We start from the raw sequence: 19094 nt of genomic DNA, 5'->3' as shown, positions 1-19094 counted from the left end.
AGCGATAATTAGCCATGTATTTTTTTTTTTTTTACTAGAAATCTTCTACCTTTGGCTAGTGTAATTGTTCTTCAATCATACGAGACTTAGTTCCGGCACAGTCGATCGCATAAGGATTTAGCGACCATATTAAATTATCGTGTCTTCGATTTCTTTCTATTCTATGCAACGGTAGAATTTATTGTAATCACCGTCGCGGGAAAATGCCCACTTAGGCTTGGAATCCATCCAGATATGTCGACGCTATTGTTCGTATTCGCTATAAAATGTATACCGATTGGATTTTGAGTGGACATAAATAGGTACGTGCGTACCCTAACTTGCAGGTATGTATACATGTATACACATATATGTGTATTGTACTTAATAATAGTTCTGTATATATGTAGATAGTAGATAGCGTGTATATATAATATATTGCTTTGTTCCACTAAACTTACGCCGCATTTTATCGATATGTTTATTTGGCTGCCAATTGTGTACAAATAAGCGGTATATACCTCTTAAAGTCTCGAAAATGTGTCGCATTTAAATGTGCATACTGCATGCATTTATATTATAAATAGTAAATGATTAAAGTATGTTTTAATGGAACCAAAGACTGCAATCCAATCAAATTTTTAATCCCCAAAAATTAAGAACAATGAAGCTTATATATATTGAATGATTATTTCAATGTGACTTAGCTAGAGTTCACCTAAAAAGTATAAAAATTAATTAATTTGATTATAAAATTATATAGAAAAACTGACTAGAGGAGAAATGGCATGTATAAATAATTATAAATTAAAAGACTTTAATAGGAAAAAATCAAGGGGAGTATCTAAGGCCCACATAATAAACTTAATTTTAAGAAGCAAACAAGTTGAGAATTATAAATTCATAGTGAAATGGAAGCTTTTTAATCTTCTGATATTTAAATATTTTAAACCCAATAAATTAATAACTATTGATTTAATTATAATAAATGATTATTTAGTAAAAATATTATAAATGTGTATAAAATCAAAAAACTTTATTACTAAATGAAAAAAATAAAAAAATCGAAAGATATCACAAGTAAATATATTTAAAACAACAAAAAAATTAAATGAACTATAAAAGATGACGAGGAAACGAAGACTGCAGTCTTTATTTAAGCAAAAAACCAAAATGATTTAAAAGTATACAAACAAAAACATAAATAAAGTCAAAGATTTTGTTAGAAGTTGAATGGTTTAGAAAAAAAAACAATTTTATATTGCTATTAGTAATTTATTTATTTTTGGCTTTGTAGGTTGAATTTTTTTTTTTTTTTTAAACGCATTATTATATAAATTATAAATATTGTTAGCTGTCATTAATCAGTATGAAAGTAGCGCTTTACCGTAAAATGGCCTAAATTGGTTTGATAGGTACGTGGTAAAAATAGCTTATTGCGTCAACATATACCTATAGATATTTTTTTATTTTCCCATTCCCGTTGCTGCGTATATAGCTGATATATAATTGTTTGACCATACCATTAATACATTATAGTATTAAAACATCTTAATTATTATAGAAGGCAAGTACACGCTACCTACATGGGTATTATATTGTAATTAAATGAGAGGAGAAAAGAAACGTTGGTGATTTAAATTTATTTATTTATTCGTTTTGTTTTGAATTTTTTTCTGTTTTACAAGATAATGAATGATGGAAACTATATAGTTATCGTTAAATCTATATAAATATCAATTTAAACTAATTTAAAAAAACTGTAATTAACTTTTAAAACGCGTTACGCTATAGTATAATGAGATTTTTTTATCTTTACTATAGTATAAAAACATATATCATTAAAGTTCAAATGAATCCTCTCCGCACTAAAAACGAAAGAGTAAAATATAGGTACATTAAGTAAACTACGAGATAATGCTTTAGTGCTTAGTAATATCTAATTATATTGTGTGTTTACCATTAGTGCATTATCGCTGTGAATTATATCATCGTTGTCGTTGTCGTTGATGTCGATATTATTATTTATTACGAAATAAACGATATCATACATTTAATTATATACCTATCGATTAAAAAGAAAACCGTTAAGTGGATTAAAGAAAATCTGATAACATTTTTTATCTTTGAATAGTTTATAGCAGGGGTAGTCAATATGAATAGGTTCCCGGGCCACTTAAAAAAATACAATAATACTAAGAGCCAAAAAGTTTATATTATATACATTTTATATAATTTGATAATTTTTTATGATCTAATACCAAAAAAATTAAAATTTTTGATTTTATAAATAAGACGTCAGTCGCACCTGACAATTACGAGAGCCATATGTGGCTCACGAGCCGCAAGTTGGCTACCTATGGTTTATAGCATGGCACGGCTTTGTGTTTATTGTATAGGTGTAGGGTATAATAAATTTAAATTTAAACTTAAATAGATGGCAATAAATTTGAACAACTTCGGTAGTCGGTATAGTTACCATAGTTCTTACATCGTATAACTTGTGCGCCGAATGTCTCATACCCTAAAACTATATTATGGTGGAGTGAGAATCATATTTATGCTAATAATGTGATAGAAATATACGCCACTACACATTTTTATAATGAGACGGTGTCTTATTGTTTAAAAAAAAAAATAATCGTTTGTAACAGACAAAAAAAGGAAACATGTTTGAGGTTGTCAAACTTTGCTGAAAAAGTCGCGTCGTGGATAATCCAAAAGTGTGTTTTCATACTTGTACACAATTATCTATTATACATGCATTGCAGGCGGTTGTAAAATGTCTTGCTTAAGTTTTTTACGCGTTTCTATATTGTTATTCTTTTTTTGTAAACTCGCTTTTCCAGCGACGACTGCCGATGTGGCGTGCTAGTCGCGCAAGTTATGGGCACATATACTTACAGCATGAGGGTATAGGTGTGCGTTGTTTTGTATTTGGCGAGGGTCCGCTGCCGCCGGTCTGGGCCCAACAATAATACTGCGCGTGCGAGTTTTCGCCTTTTACCTCTATCGATATAAACGCGTCAAAACCTTTCGGCAGTCAAAATATCCTAACACAGTCCGTTCTGCTCGCCCGCTAACCATTCTGTGTATATTCTATAAGGTGTCGATTGAGGCAGCAGGTTAGATATTCCAAATCCTCATGATATAATATAATATTGGTTGTTAAATATAGTTTCTAAATGAAAAATATAAATCATAAGTTTTTGAAATATTTTGTTTTTTTCTCTGTACGCTGTATAAATTACGTATTATAAAATATGTATAGATTTTTTTTCTAAAATCCGCATTTTTAATATAAAGTTATTCATAATTATACACTATTACTATTTATAATAGTTAAAATATATTTAATATCGCTTTAAAGTTTGAATAACAGTTATTTTCTTATTTTTTATACTGATAATTTTTCTCAACACATTTTAAATTGAATTCGTTGCTTTAACTAGTTTTTATAGCTTTATATGTATTAAATATTTAATATTTAAAGAAAATGGTTGTCTTAATATATTAATTATCTACCGTATTCAATAAAATAAATGTTGAAATTTGTTAATTATTAGTTATCTTTTACGACTAACTAATCGTTTTTAAACGCCTTTGTAAGACAAATAATAAAACGAAATTAGCTCAGCTTTTCAAATGTTATGATTTATTATTCATTTTTATTTGCGAGTATAATAAAAAAATGACTATATTGACATAATTATTCTATACCTAGGCGAGAAGATTCTCGCACTTGCAGATTTCTATTCTGTCCAGATTATTTTTAAATATAAATAGGAAGATTAAGCATATTTTTTATTGTAATATGAAATATGAAGAACAAAGATTTAAAAAATGATTTACCTCAGTTATTTATACATTATAAATGATAATTAATTTGAAACTATTGATAATTTTTTTTTATGATTTCTGAAGTATTGTTGTTATTGCGACGTGTACACATAAAATTTATATTTGGTGCCTACTACCTTTATACAGATAAGCAAATAGCTAAATCCGGTTTATTATAAGTTTCATAACTATTTACAATGTTGTTATTTGTTATATTATATATATTACGATTTATTTGTTCGAGACATAAAGTTTTTTAAGTGGTAACCAAGTACTTAACAATTCTACTCAATATTATAATATGAGGTTTTGTTGTTTAGCCTTAATGTAGTTCAGTAGTTGACACCATATTGTATAATATATACATATAATCGTCTACACACACCAATAAGTAGAGCTGTGAATCTGTTGAATTATTTTTAGGTAATTGTGAAATGTAGCTTTTTAAATACAGAATTTTGATCGTGGAACAATAAATTCAAATCTTTTATTTTACATTTTTTTATTTTTTTCCAATTTTAGCTTATATTTTTCTTTTTTAGTTAATTTCTCAATATTTCTAACAAATTAGTCAATTAACACTATTAAACACTTATTTTTTGTTTTACACAGTGAGTTTAAACGTCAAATTTATATTTTATTTAACCCGTATAAAGATGCAACTATAGCGTTTGATTTGGTCAGGATTCAATTGTTACATTTAATCGTTGTCGAGTCGAGTTTTTAAGTTGAAACAATCGCATAGTACGAATTGTATTGGTTATACATTATACCGTACATACGTATGTATATCTAATAATCTCAAATTTGAACCTTTGTCATAAAATAATAATTAAAGTACAAATTTAGCATAATTTATATGAATCTATACTAATCCAACTGTTAATAATATGCGTGTAATATCTAAATAAGAATTTTGCACGATGAGTGTGTAGTTCCTGGTCGGGTTTTAAGAAGTAAAATTTAATAATACAGTGATGTTGTAAATTCAATAATAATTGTTGTATTTGATTAAATTTTAATTTAATATTTTCTTAGTGATATTGTGTACGTTGATATTATTTTTAACTATATAATATACTTACCCACCATTATATTATTATATGTACTTGTATATGTATCAATTATTTATACTTATTTCTCAATAAAAATTGTTGATTTTAGATCATTTTTGTACTGAATAGATCACCACAACTCGTCATGTATTTTCGAATGAATGTTCGCATTGATTTTTGGTCATTAATTTATAGTAATCAATGTCATTGAGGTGTAATACATCTTAACTGTAGCTTCGTAACTATATAGAAATGGGATTTGGCTCACAGACATATCGATATATACACATAGCCTCATTCACTCTTTTTCTCTAATAATATATAATATTATGTTTACATAGCTGGATTAGATATATATTTATATATATAGCTATGTATAGGTAGATTATTATATACATGTACTACATTAGGCTTCAGCTATAATCTTCTTTCAAATTTTTCTTTTCGTATTACCCCGGATAACTTTGATATAGACCCATGATATTTTCTCAAATTACCTTGAGTCAGAGAAAAAGTTGCGACGTCATTTTATTTCCGTCAATATTTTTTATGTCATCGTGCGTCTTTTTCCTGTTGCGCTTTTATATACTATAAAAGAATTAGGAGGGTGGCAAGAATTTTTTTTTATCCTAAAGATTGTTGCTGATGGCTCAAGTCCAAGACAATTCAATGGGAATAAAAAACTACCACGATCGCTTGTATATGTCATGGTTGAGTATATAATTTATAATATACGCATTATATGCCAATCAAAAATATGTAGTTTTCCTAACCTAACTTGAATAAAAGTCACTTTTATTCACTACCGGGTAATTTAGCATCCGACCCCTTTTACTATTTCTAATAATCACCGTTCAGTCTTAAGTGAGTTTGTAAATTGACAAGAAACTACGTCTGCTGCACTGTTGGTGGTGAAAAAGCGTCTTTCAAAAATATACGTGTGCGATTTCCTGCGGCGACGTATATATTTCACTATAGGGGGTCGACGTTATTTTTTTTCCGGTAAGGCAATAAGCTAATGACAATTAAATTATAGGGAATACAATGTTACTTTATACATATATATTCTATATATATTATATATACACATAAAGTTATCATCAGCATTAATTTTTCCGTATACGCAGTCCTATTTATTTTTATTTTAAACACATAATATAATGTATATTGTAAAGGTATCAAATTCTTTAAAAAAAATTACAGTCTTCACAACTAGAATTTTGGGAAAATAGTGGAAAAGGGATGTTATTTATTTAAGCAACCATTCATCATATGCGCACATCATATTGCCACCATTGGTGATGTATATTTTTATTATATTATGTAATACGTTCTGAAGCTGACATTCAATATATTATCTTTATCTACTTAAGCATTTTTATATACTATCTAAGGATTGTTTTTTTATTTGTAAACAGTTAATCTATCATCGTTTACTTTAGTAAAATGGCCAATGGGTATTTGTTCTTAGTACTTTTAAATTATTTTAAAAATAGTTTTGTTTTCCAAAAAATTTAGGTGAAACACAAAAACAAAATTAAATTTATGATGGGTAGTTTATTTTAAGTATAGGTGTTATGGGTATTTTAAATTTAAATTCTCCATCGGAGTCACGTTTATTTTTGTAGCATAATATTAATGATCTATGAATTTATAATTTTAGTTCACTAATTATTCCATTTTTTTTTATTATTTTTATTTTTTATATACTTAAATAGATAAAACTGGCAAAAGAAAAAAAATTAAAAATTCCACAAAAGCGAGTTCGTTAAAAACTTATAAGTAAAATAAGTCAGCTACCTATAAATAATTTTGTTAAATTTTTATTTTAACAAAATACATTTTGCAGCTGTAAAATAATTCTTAAAATTACATTAAATTAAATTTTATTTTTCAATTAATAGATCACTTATAATCATATATATGCATAAGTATAGACTAAATTAAATTGTTTTGGTGAGCAATTATGCAACAAATAGAAAACGAGTAAGTTTCAATTATATACATTATATTTACATTATTATGGAATTCTACAATAGCTGAATAAAACTACTTAAATAATTGTCTTTAAAATAGCTATTATATACCCAAGCTTATAGCACGGCAAAAATATGATGAATACAATGGATAGCCTAAGTAATACATATTTATTTATTATTTGACTTGGAAAGGGGTACTCGGGTAGTAGGACCATAAAAAATAATTACACATCTTAGCACATTAGCACACCCAATATTACAGATTATACTCATTTCATAAGAGATCGTTTTTAAAATTTGTATGAAAAACACTTAAACACTGTGTGATCTCGTTCAGAAGCGAGTCAAATAGATTGCAAACTATGCATAACACGTGTAAATAACACCGCAATCGTCGACGCTGTCTCAGTGTCTTATTTAGTACCACCCTCACAGATGGGTCTTGTTCTGTAGTCGGCACTCGGCAGGTATATATATATAAAACCCCGGAATATGAGAACACATATGTGTGCCATATGATACAGTTTATATCATAAAAAATATATATAATAATATAATACATTAAATTCCTTATACGTCATAATAACGCGCATGCAATTATTCAATGGTCTTTAATTAGTTAAATGTTTACCTAAATTATATAAGAAAAACGCTCGAACTGTGAATATAAAAATGATATATTTATAGAAAAAACTATAACAATATTGATAGGTATCATCATAGTTTTTTTGCATACGTACTATAGTTCTCCACTTCTTATTAGTTGACATTATTATTATTATTAAAACATAGGGGAAAAATTTACTAATCAAAAGTGGAGAACTATGACATAGGCTTGATGTGGAGAAGATGTTAATAAATGTATCTGTGATGACACTTATATTTTTTAGTCATGTAGGTACGTAACATATTATGTTGTTAACAGTTGCAGGTTAGTTTGTGAGAAAAAGACTTCCAAATCCGGCTACCGTTGTCGCATTGTGGTATGGGGAAAAAGGGTCCATCTTCTTATATAATTCATAGAAATATTAATACTATTATACATCCGATAAAATCGTTAGTATCGAAAAATAGATTATATATGTCGGATCCACATAGTGAAACCACTCATTTCATGAACTGGGTATCCAGATAGTGAAATTTGTCCAGATCGTGAATTTTAATGAAAATACATTATATGGACATCCATTTCATGAAATGGACAATACCTATATCGTATACTTTGTGTAATTATTATTTTATTATATAATGGTTCATAAACTATCATTATACATTTATATGTATATTATATTTTATTATATAAATAATTATATTTTAACAAAAATATTTTTATTTTATTTTTCACAATTGATTATGACATTGATTGTTACCTATTTATTATGAAATATACACGTATATTTGTACACGTATAAACTGCAAAAATAATAGTAACTGTGTTATACACAAACACTCATTAAATATTATTTTTTAAATAACCTAGGAGTTACATAGGTATCCGTTAACTGCCATCCAAATATCCGATAAAGAAACATTCATATGATATCGGATGTGAAATTACCGAAATTAAATTTGATATCTCTCTAATAGCCTCATATAATATAGATAACGGATAAAGCATTATTATCTTTATTGATATTGAAAAGTATGCTTTGTAACAGTCAATATCATAATCAATCGTGAAAAATAAAATAAAAATATTTATTTTTTTAATATAATTATTTATATAATAAAACATAATATACGTATAAATGTATAATGATAATTTATGAACCATTATATAATAAAATAATAATTACACAAAGTACACGATATAGGTATTGTCTATTTCATAAAATGGATGTCAATATTATAATGTATTTTCGTCAAAATTTACGATGTGGACGAATTTCACTATCTGGATATCCAGTTCATGAAATGAGTGGTCTCATAATGTGGATGCGACATATATAATATAGATTTTGCTAATTTTGAGTATTTCGGTAAATTACAAGAATACTTTTTTATTCGTAAGACTTGTATAATATATATGTATGTATAGCCTTATGCCCTCATAAGTACTACATGCTTAATTGTAGTGGTATCATCGTATAATTTATATAACACGTGACGTTCAACACTCCAATGGAAGTTCATTTCGTTTTCTTAAAAATCATTAACATTGCTATATTTTATAGTGCCTTAAATAATTATTAAAATATTTAATTTTAAAAATAATCCGGAGAAAATAAAAAATATATTTCGATACATGTTTATAGTTAACTTATTATTTTTTTAATTTATACAATATATTGCAGAAATAATATTTGGTTCGCTAGCTGACCATAGACCGTTATTGGTAAATTACCTAATTTAAATAATAACTAAGCAATAATAAGAAAACAAAAAATATAAAATTAGTTTTTAATATTGTATGAACAAATTATTATTATTGAATATTATCAGAAAAATAAAAATATTTTAAAACATAGTGTGCATCAAAAATATTTTATTTTTTTGTTATAGTTTCGTACAGAAAATATAAGCATCTTATTCAACGATTTATCAATTTTTTAAATATTTTCTTAATTATATAGGTACCCTAAACTTAAATATGGCTATAAGTCTTATGTTTGCCTTTTAAATTGTAGTCTAAAAACATTTATAAAATGTTTTATTTGGTTCAAAATTACATATTTTATTTTTGTAATGACCTTTCTTGTACCTAACCACAAAATATAGATGTTTATAATAATTGTATAAAAGTTATAGTTTATAGGTATACACTTTGTAATAAAATGTTTAATGTAATATAATATAATACGTATAGATGAGATATTCGTAGATGATAAATGCATGTCGTATAAATCATTTAATTGTTGTATTAAGAAACGTTCGTGACGGAAAACATAGTTTTTAATGACACTATATTGTTATATGCATAATGCATTTATATATATATTCAGGTGCAGGCGTATTATATTGGTGGATATAGGTGGTGCTGTTGGTAATGTTAGGTAAACTTAACAGGCTACTCCTCCGTGATAATTATAATTTGAGGCAATTAAATTTCAAAAAGGTCAAAAATATAATAGAAACGCATTTATCACCGTCACCGATCGTTTAATTATTATATGAAAAACAACAACGCTGGCACTCTCGTGCATTAGATTGTCGTAATGGATTATTCATTATTATTTTTGTTTTTGTTTTAACGGGATAACGTGTAAACTTGTAGTTCACATACACACAAATAAATATAAAAACACTATATAATAACATTGTTAATACGATGTATTTACCTTTATCAGGCTGACGGGCTATACATTATGTACACATTTCACTACAAAAATTATTATTCTGTTGTACGAAAACAAAACTATTTGGACCTACCTAAAATAAAATGTATTTAAAGTGTTTCAGCTGTAAATCAGTTAGTTTTTATAATCCTAGTGTTGTAAATGATGTAATTATAAATCATTATTCATTATATAATAAAATTATATAGTTAGATGTTAATAACTAAAATTCGATTAATAAAAATAAAAATAAATAAAGACTTTTGTAATGATATTTACTCGACAATAGACGTCAATCGTATAATGAATATTCTTATTTTATTGAAACATGTTGTAAACCGATTTGTAAATAATGAGTGTATACATAACAGTTGTTAATAGAATACAATATAATATCATAAACCATAATATTGTCTGCGTATGATTATTTAGTAAGACAAGTAGCTATTATACTGCGGTATAAATATGTGTACTTTTAAAAGAACGATCTTAAAATATATATTTTAAATATCTTATTTGGGAATTTAATTATATTTTTCACATAGCCAAAATACATGGCTATAATACATGTGTATTGTTGCTTCTCACATATCACAATATATAGTTGAGCTGTTGTAATGTATAGACATTTTTAAATTTCCAAAGTTAAACAACTTTTAACAATTTTTAGTAATTATAGAACATTTAATTTGTTAATACAGTTATACAAACGATTCTGATGACTCGGCATTTAGTGAAATTGTGGCTGTATTAAAATCTGATTATCTACTCTCGATTACAGAATTTTTACACTTGTTCTGAAACTGGTTTACTGAATTCTGGTTTAGCTGCATCAGGGTCTGTTGCCATTGCATTTGGTTCTGATACCTCTGTAATTAGTTCCGGTGGCCTAGCACTTGATTCGGGTGTTCTTGCATCTGATTCTAATGCTTGTGAATTTATTTCTGGTACCCTCGCATCTGATTCCGATGATTCAGAAACTGGTTCTAGAGCTTCTAAACTTTGTTCCTGTTCCTCTAAATTAATTTCTGGCGTCGAGACTAATGCACTAATTTCCTGTGTAGACAGAAATACGTTTAAACCTTGTACCGGTTCTGTAACTGCTGCACTCAGTGCACTCGATTCTTGTTCGGTTCTTCTCAATAACGACACGGTGGTATATGGTTCCAAAACACGTGTCTAAATTATGTTGTTAGTATTTACTACAAGAGTGCTAAATAATAACTTTATAAACTAAGATAAAGTAAAACAAGTTTGAATTAAGCATACGTAAATACGTAAATAGTTGATATTGATACATTTTAATACAACACTTTATGAAACCCGAGAAATTAAGAGCCTTAGGTACCTAATAATATCAACTTGACGGCCGAAGCTCGTAGAAAAAAAATATTATTTACAGAACGAATGGTTTTTTAAGATTGATAACTTCAACATAGCTACCAGTTATCATGTTTAATAACTTTAGGTATATGGGTTGTAAATAAAACACTACCTAGTAGTAATAGTTGATTTATTAGAATTAAATACATAGTGTCTATAATATTATATGTCAATAGTTATTATTTTTGGTTTTTTTTTTAATATAAGAGAAAAAACTTTGAAAAATACCTTTATTAAAGATATATGTTTGAAATATGATATTAGTATAACGGTATCAGACATGATACTAGATTTTAGCTAAGGAATAAAAAATAAACTATTATCAATTGTTTAAACATGTTTTTTGAAACTAATAGAAATTTAATTTGATATATTTTACAAGTACAGTTTGAAAACTAGGTTCAAAAATATTTATTTAACTTATATAATTAGCATATTATAATAGGTAATACAATAATTTTACTTATAAAAAGATCATAAGAGGTACCTGAATGGAAAAAAACAAGGATTTGTGCTCTGTATGCCTTGATTTCAAGTATTTCTCCGACATCAACGATATTGGGTGTTGTTTTTCTATTACCAACATATTATTTAGGTAATTTGGTTCTGAAAGTTCCCCAAGTTCATTGTATTTGATTTTCAGTAGTTTTTTTTTGGTCTTTGACTATACGTTTGTCTAGCCCGAGACGGTCGTTAGTGGTGCACTGATTTCTATCCAAGCAGCTTTGGTGACTTACTTTGGAACAGCCGGTGCACTTATAGACTGGTTTGAGCACACTTATTTTATTGCAATACATGCATTTATTAAAATGAAAAAAGTAGGATTTTCTAAAACTGTGTTCTGTATGCATTTTGATGTTAATTGGTATGTTTAATAATTTTTTATTAATGATTATTAAAATTATAATTAATTAATAAAAAAATAACTTGATGTATTAAAATAAATAATATTCGTTGCTATAAGTAGTAAAAATTTACACAATCAATATAGTTCAACAGTTTAATAATTTTAGATTTTGAGCGAAGCAATAAATGTATTTATTTCATAATATGTTTTTTTTTTAATTTTATTTTTATATATGTGTACTTCATAAGTACCTAATTGATAAAATGCTTTGACTTTTATCTTTAAGAGTAGTTTTGGGTAGAAAATTGAATTGAATTTGTTCTCTAAAAAGGTTATAAAGTTATAAATGTCTTGTGATTTTTTTTATATTGAGAAAAATGAATAAAAAATGAAGGAAAAACGGGAATTTTTACACAAAATTGGTTTTTGATTAGATAGATTTCTTAATTTTGTTATAAATTAAAAACCTTAAATTTCAATTATATGTTCATATTATTATTTTCTACATATGTTATAATTTTCAAAATAATTTTACTCTTCTTGAGTTACTTATAAACAATATAAATTTTCGATTTTTTTAAAATTATTCGTTATAAATATTGACAAAACTTTTATGAACTGGTAAAAATGCTTCAAAATTTAATATTTGATTTCTGTGGTTAATTTTTCAATTGAAGAATATCAAAAATTACATTTTTGTAAAAGTCACAATATTTTTTAAAAAGCAATTAAATTTAAAACTATGACGGAATTCTGTCAAAATTCTGAAAATTACAAATTACTTTGTAGTTATTAGTAAAAAATTCATAAAAAATATTCTGTTTATACTTTAGATTAAAAAAAATAATATTATAAATAAAGCTCTTTATACGTTTTACAAATTATATATGAAAAAAATTTCTTCCAGAAAAAATTTTTTATGACCGATTGAATTTAAAATTTTTACAACAGCGTGGGATTTTTACCCATTAAATAATTGTTTTTTTTCAAATCATTTTTGTTTTTTATTAAATTCATAAATGAATATCCGTAGATACTTGACATTTTCTCAAAATTTTTATGATAAAATTTTCTTTGTATGATGCCATGATATAATTTCTAATTTTTTTTTTTTTATTTTTGTTCAATTTATACGCATGAACAATTGCTTTTTCTTAGTTTTTTTTTCTTATAAATATGGATATAGAAATATTCACTGGATTAAAATTCTTAAAATTTAATACAAAATGTATCATAAGTTTTTCTTATATCTATATAAAAATATTAAAAATGAAAGTCATTATTTTGATTATATGATTTGAATTAAAAATGTTAACAAAATTTATTAAAATAAAAAAAACTGCTAATTATTTTGTAGTTAGAAATATCTACATAAAAACTTTTTTTTTATATTTAAGCTTTGAAAATGCAATACAGTATTCCTTAATTAGTTCATTTTAGGACAATAAAATCTAAAAACAATATTTAAAGACAATTATTTTTTTACAGACATTAACCTTAGCTTCAAATTTAGACAAAAATATTTAAACGATAAACAACAATATTAATTGTTTTCTTATAATTTAAAACATTATTCGTGAAAACTTAAAACTTTTACGTATATTATATATAATTAAAACTTTGTCTATCTTTGGTAAGGTGATAAATTAATAAAATATGGAGGAATATAAGAGAATTTTTATGTTAATAATATTAGATAAAGCATTTAATTATTACGAATATAATTTTATGTATTGAAAAAAATGTTAGTATAATATATTTTACTTAAGCAATTTATAGAGCCAGCGAGCGATAAAACGAGACTCGTTTGGCATACCAATATGTAGTAGGCCGAATGATTATTATTATAAATATTTTCATGTAATCAAAAATAATTATAATTATATGGGGGGACCCCGTAATAATACAGAATATATATGTACACGTATATTATAATAATACAAAATATATAAAACATTTTGTTTTTTAAAATTTTTTAATTAATGGAATATGTTGTTTGGAATGTTATATGTATTTGAAAATAATCTTTATGTCGTTATAACTGCTTATTTTCATGCGACACAACGAATTCGCGCAGGCTTTCATAACAAGGTCACTAAAATAAATCACCATTGTAGTTTAGGTGGATTTAAGTACAGCTGACTTTGTTGAGTGGTTGTGCAAAGCGGGGTTGTTTTCGAAAAGTCCCAAGCGTGATGACAACTCCAATCAAGCGCATGTCTGACGCACAACGCCTTTAGCCGTTCTCAGGGTTAATATTGAGTTCCTATTTTAAATACGACAGGATAAACTACGAAATTGAGTTATGATGATTTGAATAATAATTTCAATATAAATATCCAATTTGATAAACTTTTCTATTCCGTCTTATTTTTTTATTTAATTTAAAAAAATACATGATAAATCTTCTTTTTACAATAGTGGCTAATCAAAATGAATATTAATAAACAGACTTTATATCTACTCTGTTTTCTATTATTTTAAATAGATCATTAATTTTTGAAAAATATCTTTTTAGTTATAAAATAACTATTTTTATACCTATGTTTAAATCTGATGATAATAAACAATGTGAAAATTGTAGATCTTTTGTTGCAACTTTAACCTTCCATAAAATGATTTGAAATATTATATTAAATCAGGATCAATCATATTTTTGAACAATTAAAAATTTTTTTCGTCTAATAAATTAGAATTTTGTTATGATATGTTAAATTCAAATCAATATTCTACTAAAACTCTTTATTATATACATTGTAATTTAGAAAAAAAATTGAAGAAATAGGCTTTTTTCTAAATTTATAAAAAGAATTTGACTTTGTAAATAACCCTGATTTATTAATTAATAAGTTAAATTTTTAGTATAAATGACAATGCTCTTAATTAATTTAAAATAATCTTTTCGATAGTCCTTAATAGGTAAATTTTAATTGATGATTTAGTGGTAAAAATATAAATCGCTTTTCATTATCTCAAGGTACAATACTTGGTTCTGTTTTACTTATTATTTTCAAAAGCGAACTTTTGAATTTAAACCTTAATGTTTACATATTGTGTTATATGCTGAAGACACAAATATTGAGTTATACATAGTTAAGAGTCTTAAATATGATGATTTCTTTACATAGCCATTTATTGTTTATCGTCAGCAAAAAAATAATAATAATAATAATAATAATAATAATAAAGGCGTTAAAATAATAATTTACAGTTAAACTTAGGTAAATTTAAGTATGTGGCTTTTAATAGTACAAAAGGTTCTTATTACTTAAGTCCTGATGATATTTTATATGTATATTCTTTTAATGGTAAATAATTAAATTATCTATGTGTGTGTACTTATTACAAATAATCATCAATTTGGAAATAGTAATGATTATAAAAAGATTAAATTATAACTTGAGAAATATTTAATGAAAAAAAAAAATAGTAATAATTTGATAGAAAAATATTGTTTTGATCAATAATAACAACGAAAATTACTTGAATTGTGTTAATTTTTATCGTTAAAATTATAGTAACATAAAAGTTAAGGGATAAACTACAGTTGTGAATGTCCGCTTTTAAATAATAATAATAATAATATGAAATTATTAAATTTTTCCAATGTATTTCAAGAAGGATCTAAAAGTGATATTTCTTGTTTTTATAAAAAGCAAAATAATGTACGTATTAATGTTAATAATAATAAAAATTCAGGAAACGCACAAAAATGGTATAGCGCACGTATACCTTCGATAAATCAAATTATATATATAGTAGCTGTAAAACAGTTTTAAGACATTGCAATATCGTATTAGCAATAAATGAAAATCATATCTTATGTCTTGACTTTTGAATCGTGAATGTTCATATTTTGGGACACAATTTTAGAATTTGGAATTAAGATCGGATCTGATTAAATATATATTGTTACAGGACAGATTCATTAAAATTATCGTTATAAATGATAATGAATACTAACCATTTTTTGAATAATAAATATGAGGAATGGATCTAATTTACGTAAAATATAGAAAAACCATGCGATTTGCATAATTGTATTTATGTAGCAATATTATCTCTTAAAATAATCGGTTCAAGTATGCCATTACCATAGCTCATTAAATACCATAAAATATAGACATTAGGCATCATAAAGTTATACTTTTACTTATTATGATTTTAATTATTTCATGTACTCAAAGTTCTAAAATTCTTTTAAAGGAATGTTCTCTCTGTAGTGTACGCTGTGTACGGACACAGTATCTAAACGTAGAAAAATGAGACGTCTAAACGCAACATATGTTCATTTTCTTTGCGTGCATCTTAACGCAGTTATTTTTATTTTTTTGTTCAAATTGCATTTACTAAAACTCTATCACAGTGCTTGTAATTGTGATCTATAATATTCGTTAACATAATTTTTTTTATTTATTTTACAAATATTTTTATCATAATGTAATAACAATGATTAGTTTTAAATAGTAATAATTTTTTGTTTGAAATGAATATTTTTATATTTAGGCATTTTTAACATTATAGTATGTGGACGCAGGCCGTCTGAGTATAATCTAGACTAATAATGCGTTCGGACGTACCGCGATATTTATCGATACACTACGTTTAACGCGAGTAAAAAATCGGTCACATATAAAATGCATACATAATATATCTAATGACAGTACGTTTGATTGTCTAATAAATCAATTACTATCAAATTTTTATTACGAAGAAAAATAAATCCATATAAGCTATAATATGTATGACAGTATAAAACATCTTATAATAATTACTAAATTGAATATAAAAGTTGTGATTATATTTTGAATAGTTATACAAGAATAAAGTTAGAGAAAATTTTCTCTTCTTTTCATTTTCAGACTTGGAACTGAAAAGAGTAATTCAATATTTTGTTTAGAATGTGATAACACGCAAAGTAAATACAACTATGATAGGTACAGATGTAACATTTATAATTCACGTAATGGAAAAGGGCCCATGTCATGCATTTTGGAACAACCTTTTAAGAGATGGCATGTAAATCCAATTTTTTTTCTTTTTATTTTTGGCATGCAATTTGGTACCGAATACAAGCAAGGGAATACACACCAGATCGTCAAAAGTTGATGATCAGTGATTGCCCTCAACTAAACGTACATACTACACTAGTCTATAAAAGTGGACTGTTTAGGCATAAAATAAATAACCAGTGACTCTTTTAGGCCAACATATTATAACGACGTATACAAATGTTACCTAGGGGATCGAAAGTGTGTTCAATGTACGTCTTGAACACCAGCTGCGGAATCATTACATATTTAGTTGGTTTCCAATACCCAAGACATTAATTTCGTAAGAACTACAGGAATTCCCACCGAAGACCTACAATTTCACCTGGCCAAACATTTAAGCTATTCAATACAGTATTGATGCTTTTAAAGATGCGATATACTTATAATATACATTATACGCTTTATATATGCATATGTGGTAGGCAAGAAAATTATAATCATCGTAAAAATTATCAAGTTTCACTTTAAAATTGTTTAATGTAGAAACATTAACTAATTATTGGTTTTATAAAAAATGTTTAAGTAATATGATTGAAAAAGTTTTAGTTTAATTTTTAAAGTTGGCATGTTGAATATTTACGTATATGCAGGTTTCTAACGTACGTATATATTCCATATGGAACGATAATAGTATATCTGTAAAAAAGTAGTAATATCAGTTTATTTATTTTTTAAATAAGAATTAATTAATTAAAAAAACTTGTCTTTCATAAAAATTAACTGAGTAAAAATTGTATTTTAACTTTACCTTAAATTAGAATTATTGCTCATATTGTATTTTCTCAAAGAATATACAGAAAGGATTGGGTGTTATGAAGATAAAAACTTTTCGAAAATACTTTTTTTAGTTTTTAGTTTGAATTAAAATACATACGACGAAGTATTTTACTTTTTGCCCTTAATAAATAATATGAAAGGTTAAAGTAAATTCTTTGCTTATAATGTTTATATAGATATGTGTTTTTAAGAGTTGGTATAGGAATGTAGAAGTAAAACGTTAAACCTATATGATGAAAAATTATAAAAATCACTTACAGGAAATAATTGTTGTTTATAGTGGTGATTTTATTTTATCAAAAGTCTTATTCGTATATTAAATCATCAATTGATTAAATTTAATTAATTATTAGAAGTCTTGTTAAATTGTTGAAGTGTTTTTAATTAATTAAATACATTCGTTTTTTTATATCATTACAATATTGATCGGTGAGGCTAAAATTATAGTAATGAATATTTTTTAACCTAACCGCACACTTTATATTACCTACGCCATAAATTTTACCGCTAATTAATTTAGTCAAAAACAATCAAAAAATTCTAAATAATGTCAGATTAGATACCTATATTGTTGTGTATTTAATTTATACAAATATAATATAATATAATATATATATATATATTATATATTATATATAATATAAATTATAATATTTACCATTATGTGATTACATTGAAATGTCAAAATAGTTTCATTACTATAGTATATATATATTTATCGATTTTATTTCGGAAAGTTGTTGGTAGATAGGTAATCAATTATAATTCAGCTGTAATTTTATTAACAAATATCTGCATTTCACATAATGCTGAGATGCTGAACTGTAAGGCGTTTAATGACTGATTATTTGTAATATACATACAACTTGATCACTTCGTTATCATCGACATACCATACTTATACT

At 25.5% G+C, this 19094-nt stretch overlaps 1 pseudogene; it reads right to left on the bottom strand.

Annotated features, from left to right (window-relative positions):
• Window positions 1–10914: 10914 nt before the first annotated feature.
• On the bottom strand, window positions 10915–12362 carry LOC112599400 (annotated as a pseudogene).
• Window positions 12363–19094: the final 6732 nt, after the last annotated feature.

Source organism: Melanaphis sacchari, unplaced genomic scaffold (assembly GCF_002803265.2).
Source record: "Melanaphis sacchari strain LSU unplaced genomic scaffold, SCAv2.0 Contig50_pilon_pilon, whole genome shotgun sequence".
Classification (NCBI taxonomy): domain Eukaryota; kingdom Metazoa; phylum Arthropoda; class Insecta; order Hemiptera; family Aphididae; genus Melanaphis; species Melanaphis sacchari.
Note: the sequence above shows the minus strand (reverse complement) of the source record. Positions and strands in the feature narration are given on the sequence as shown.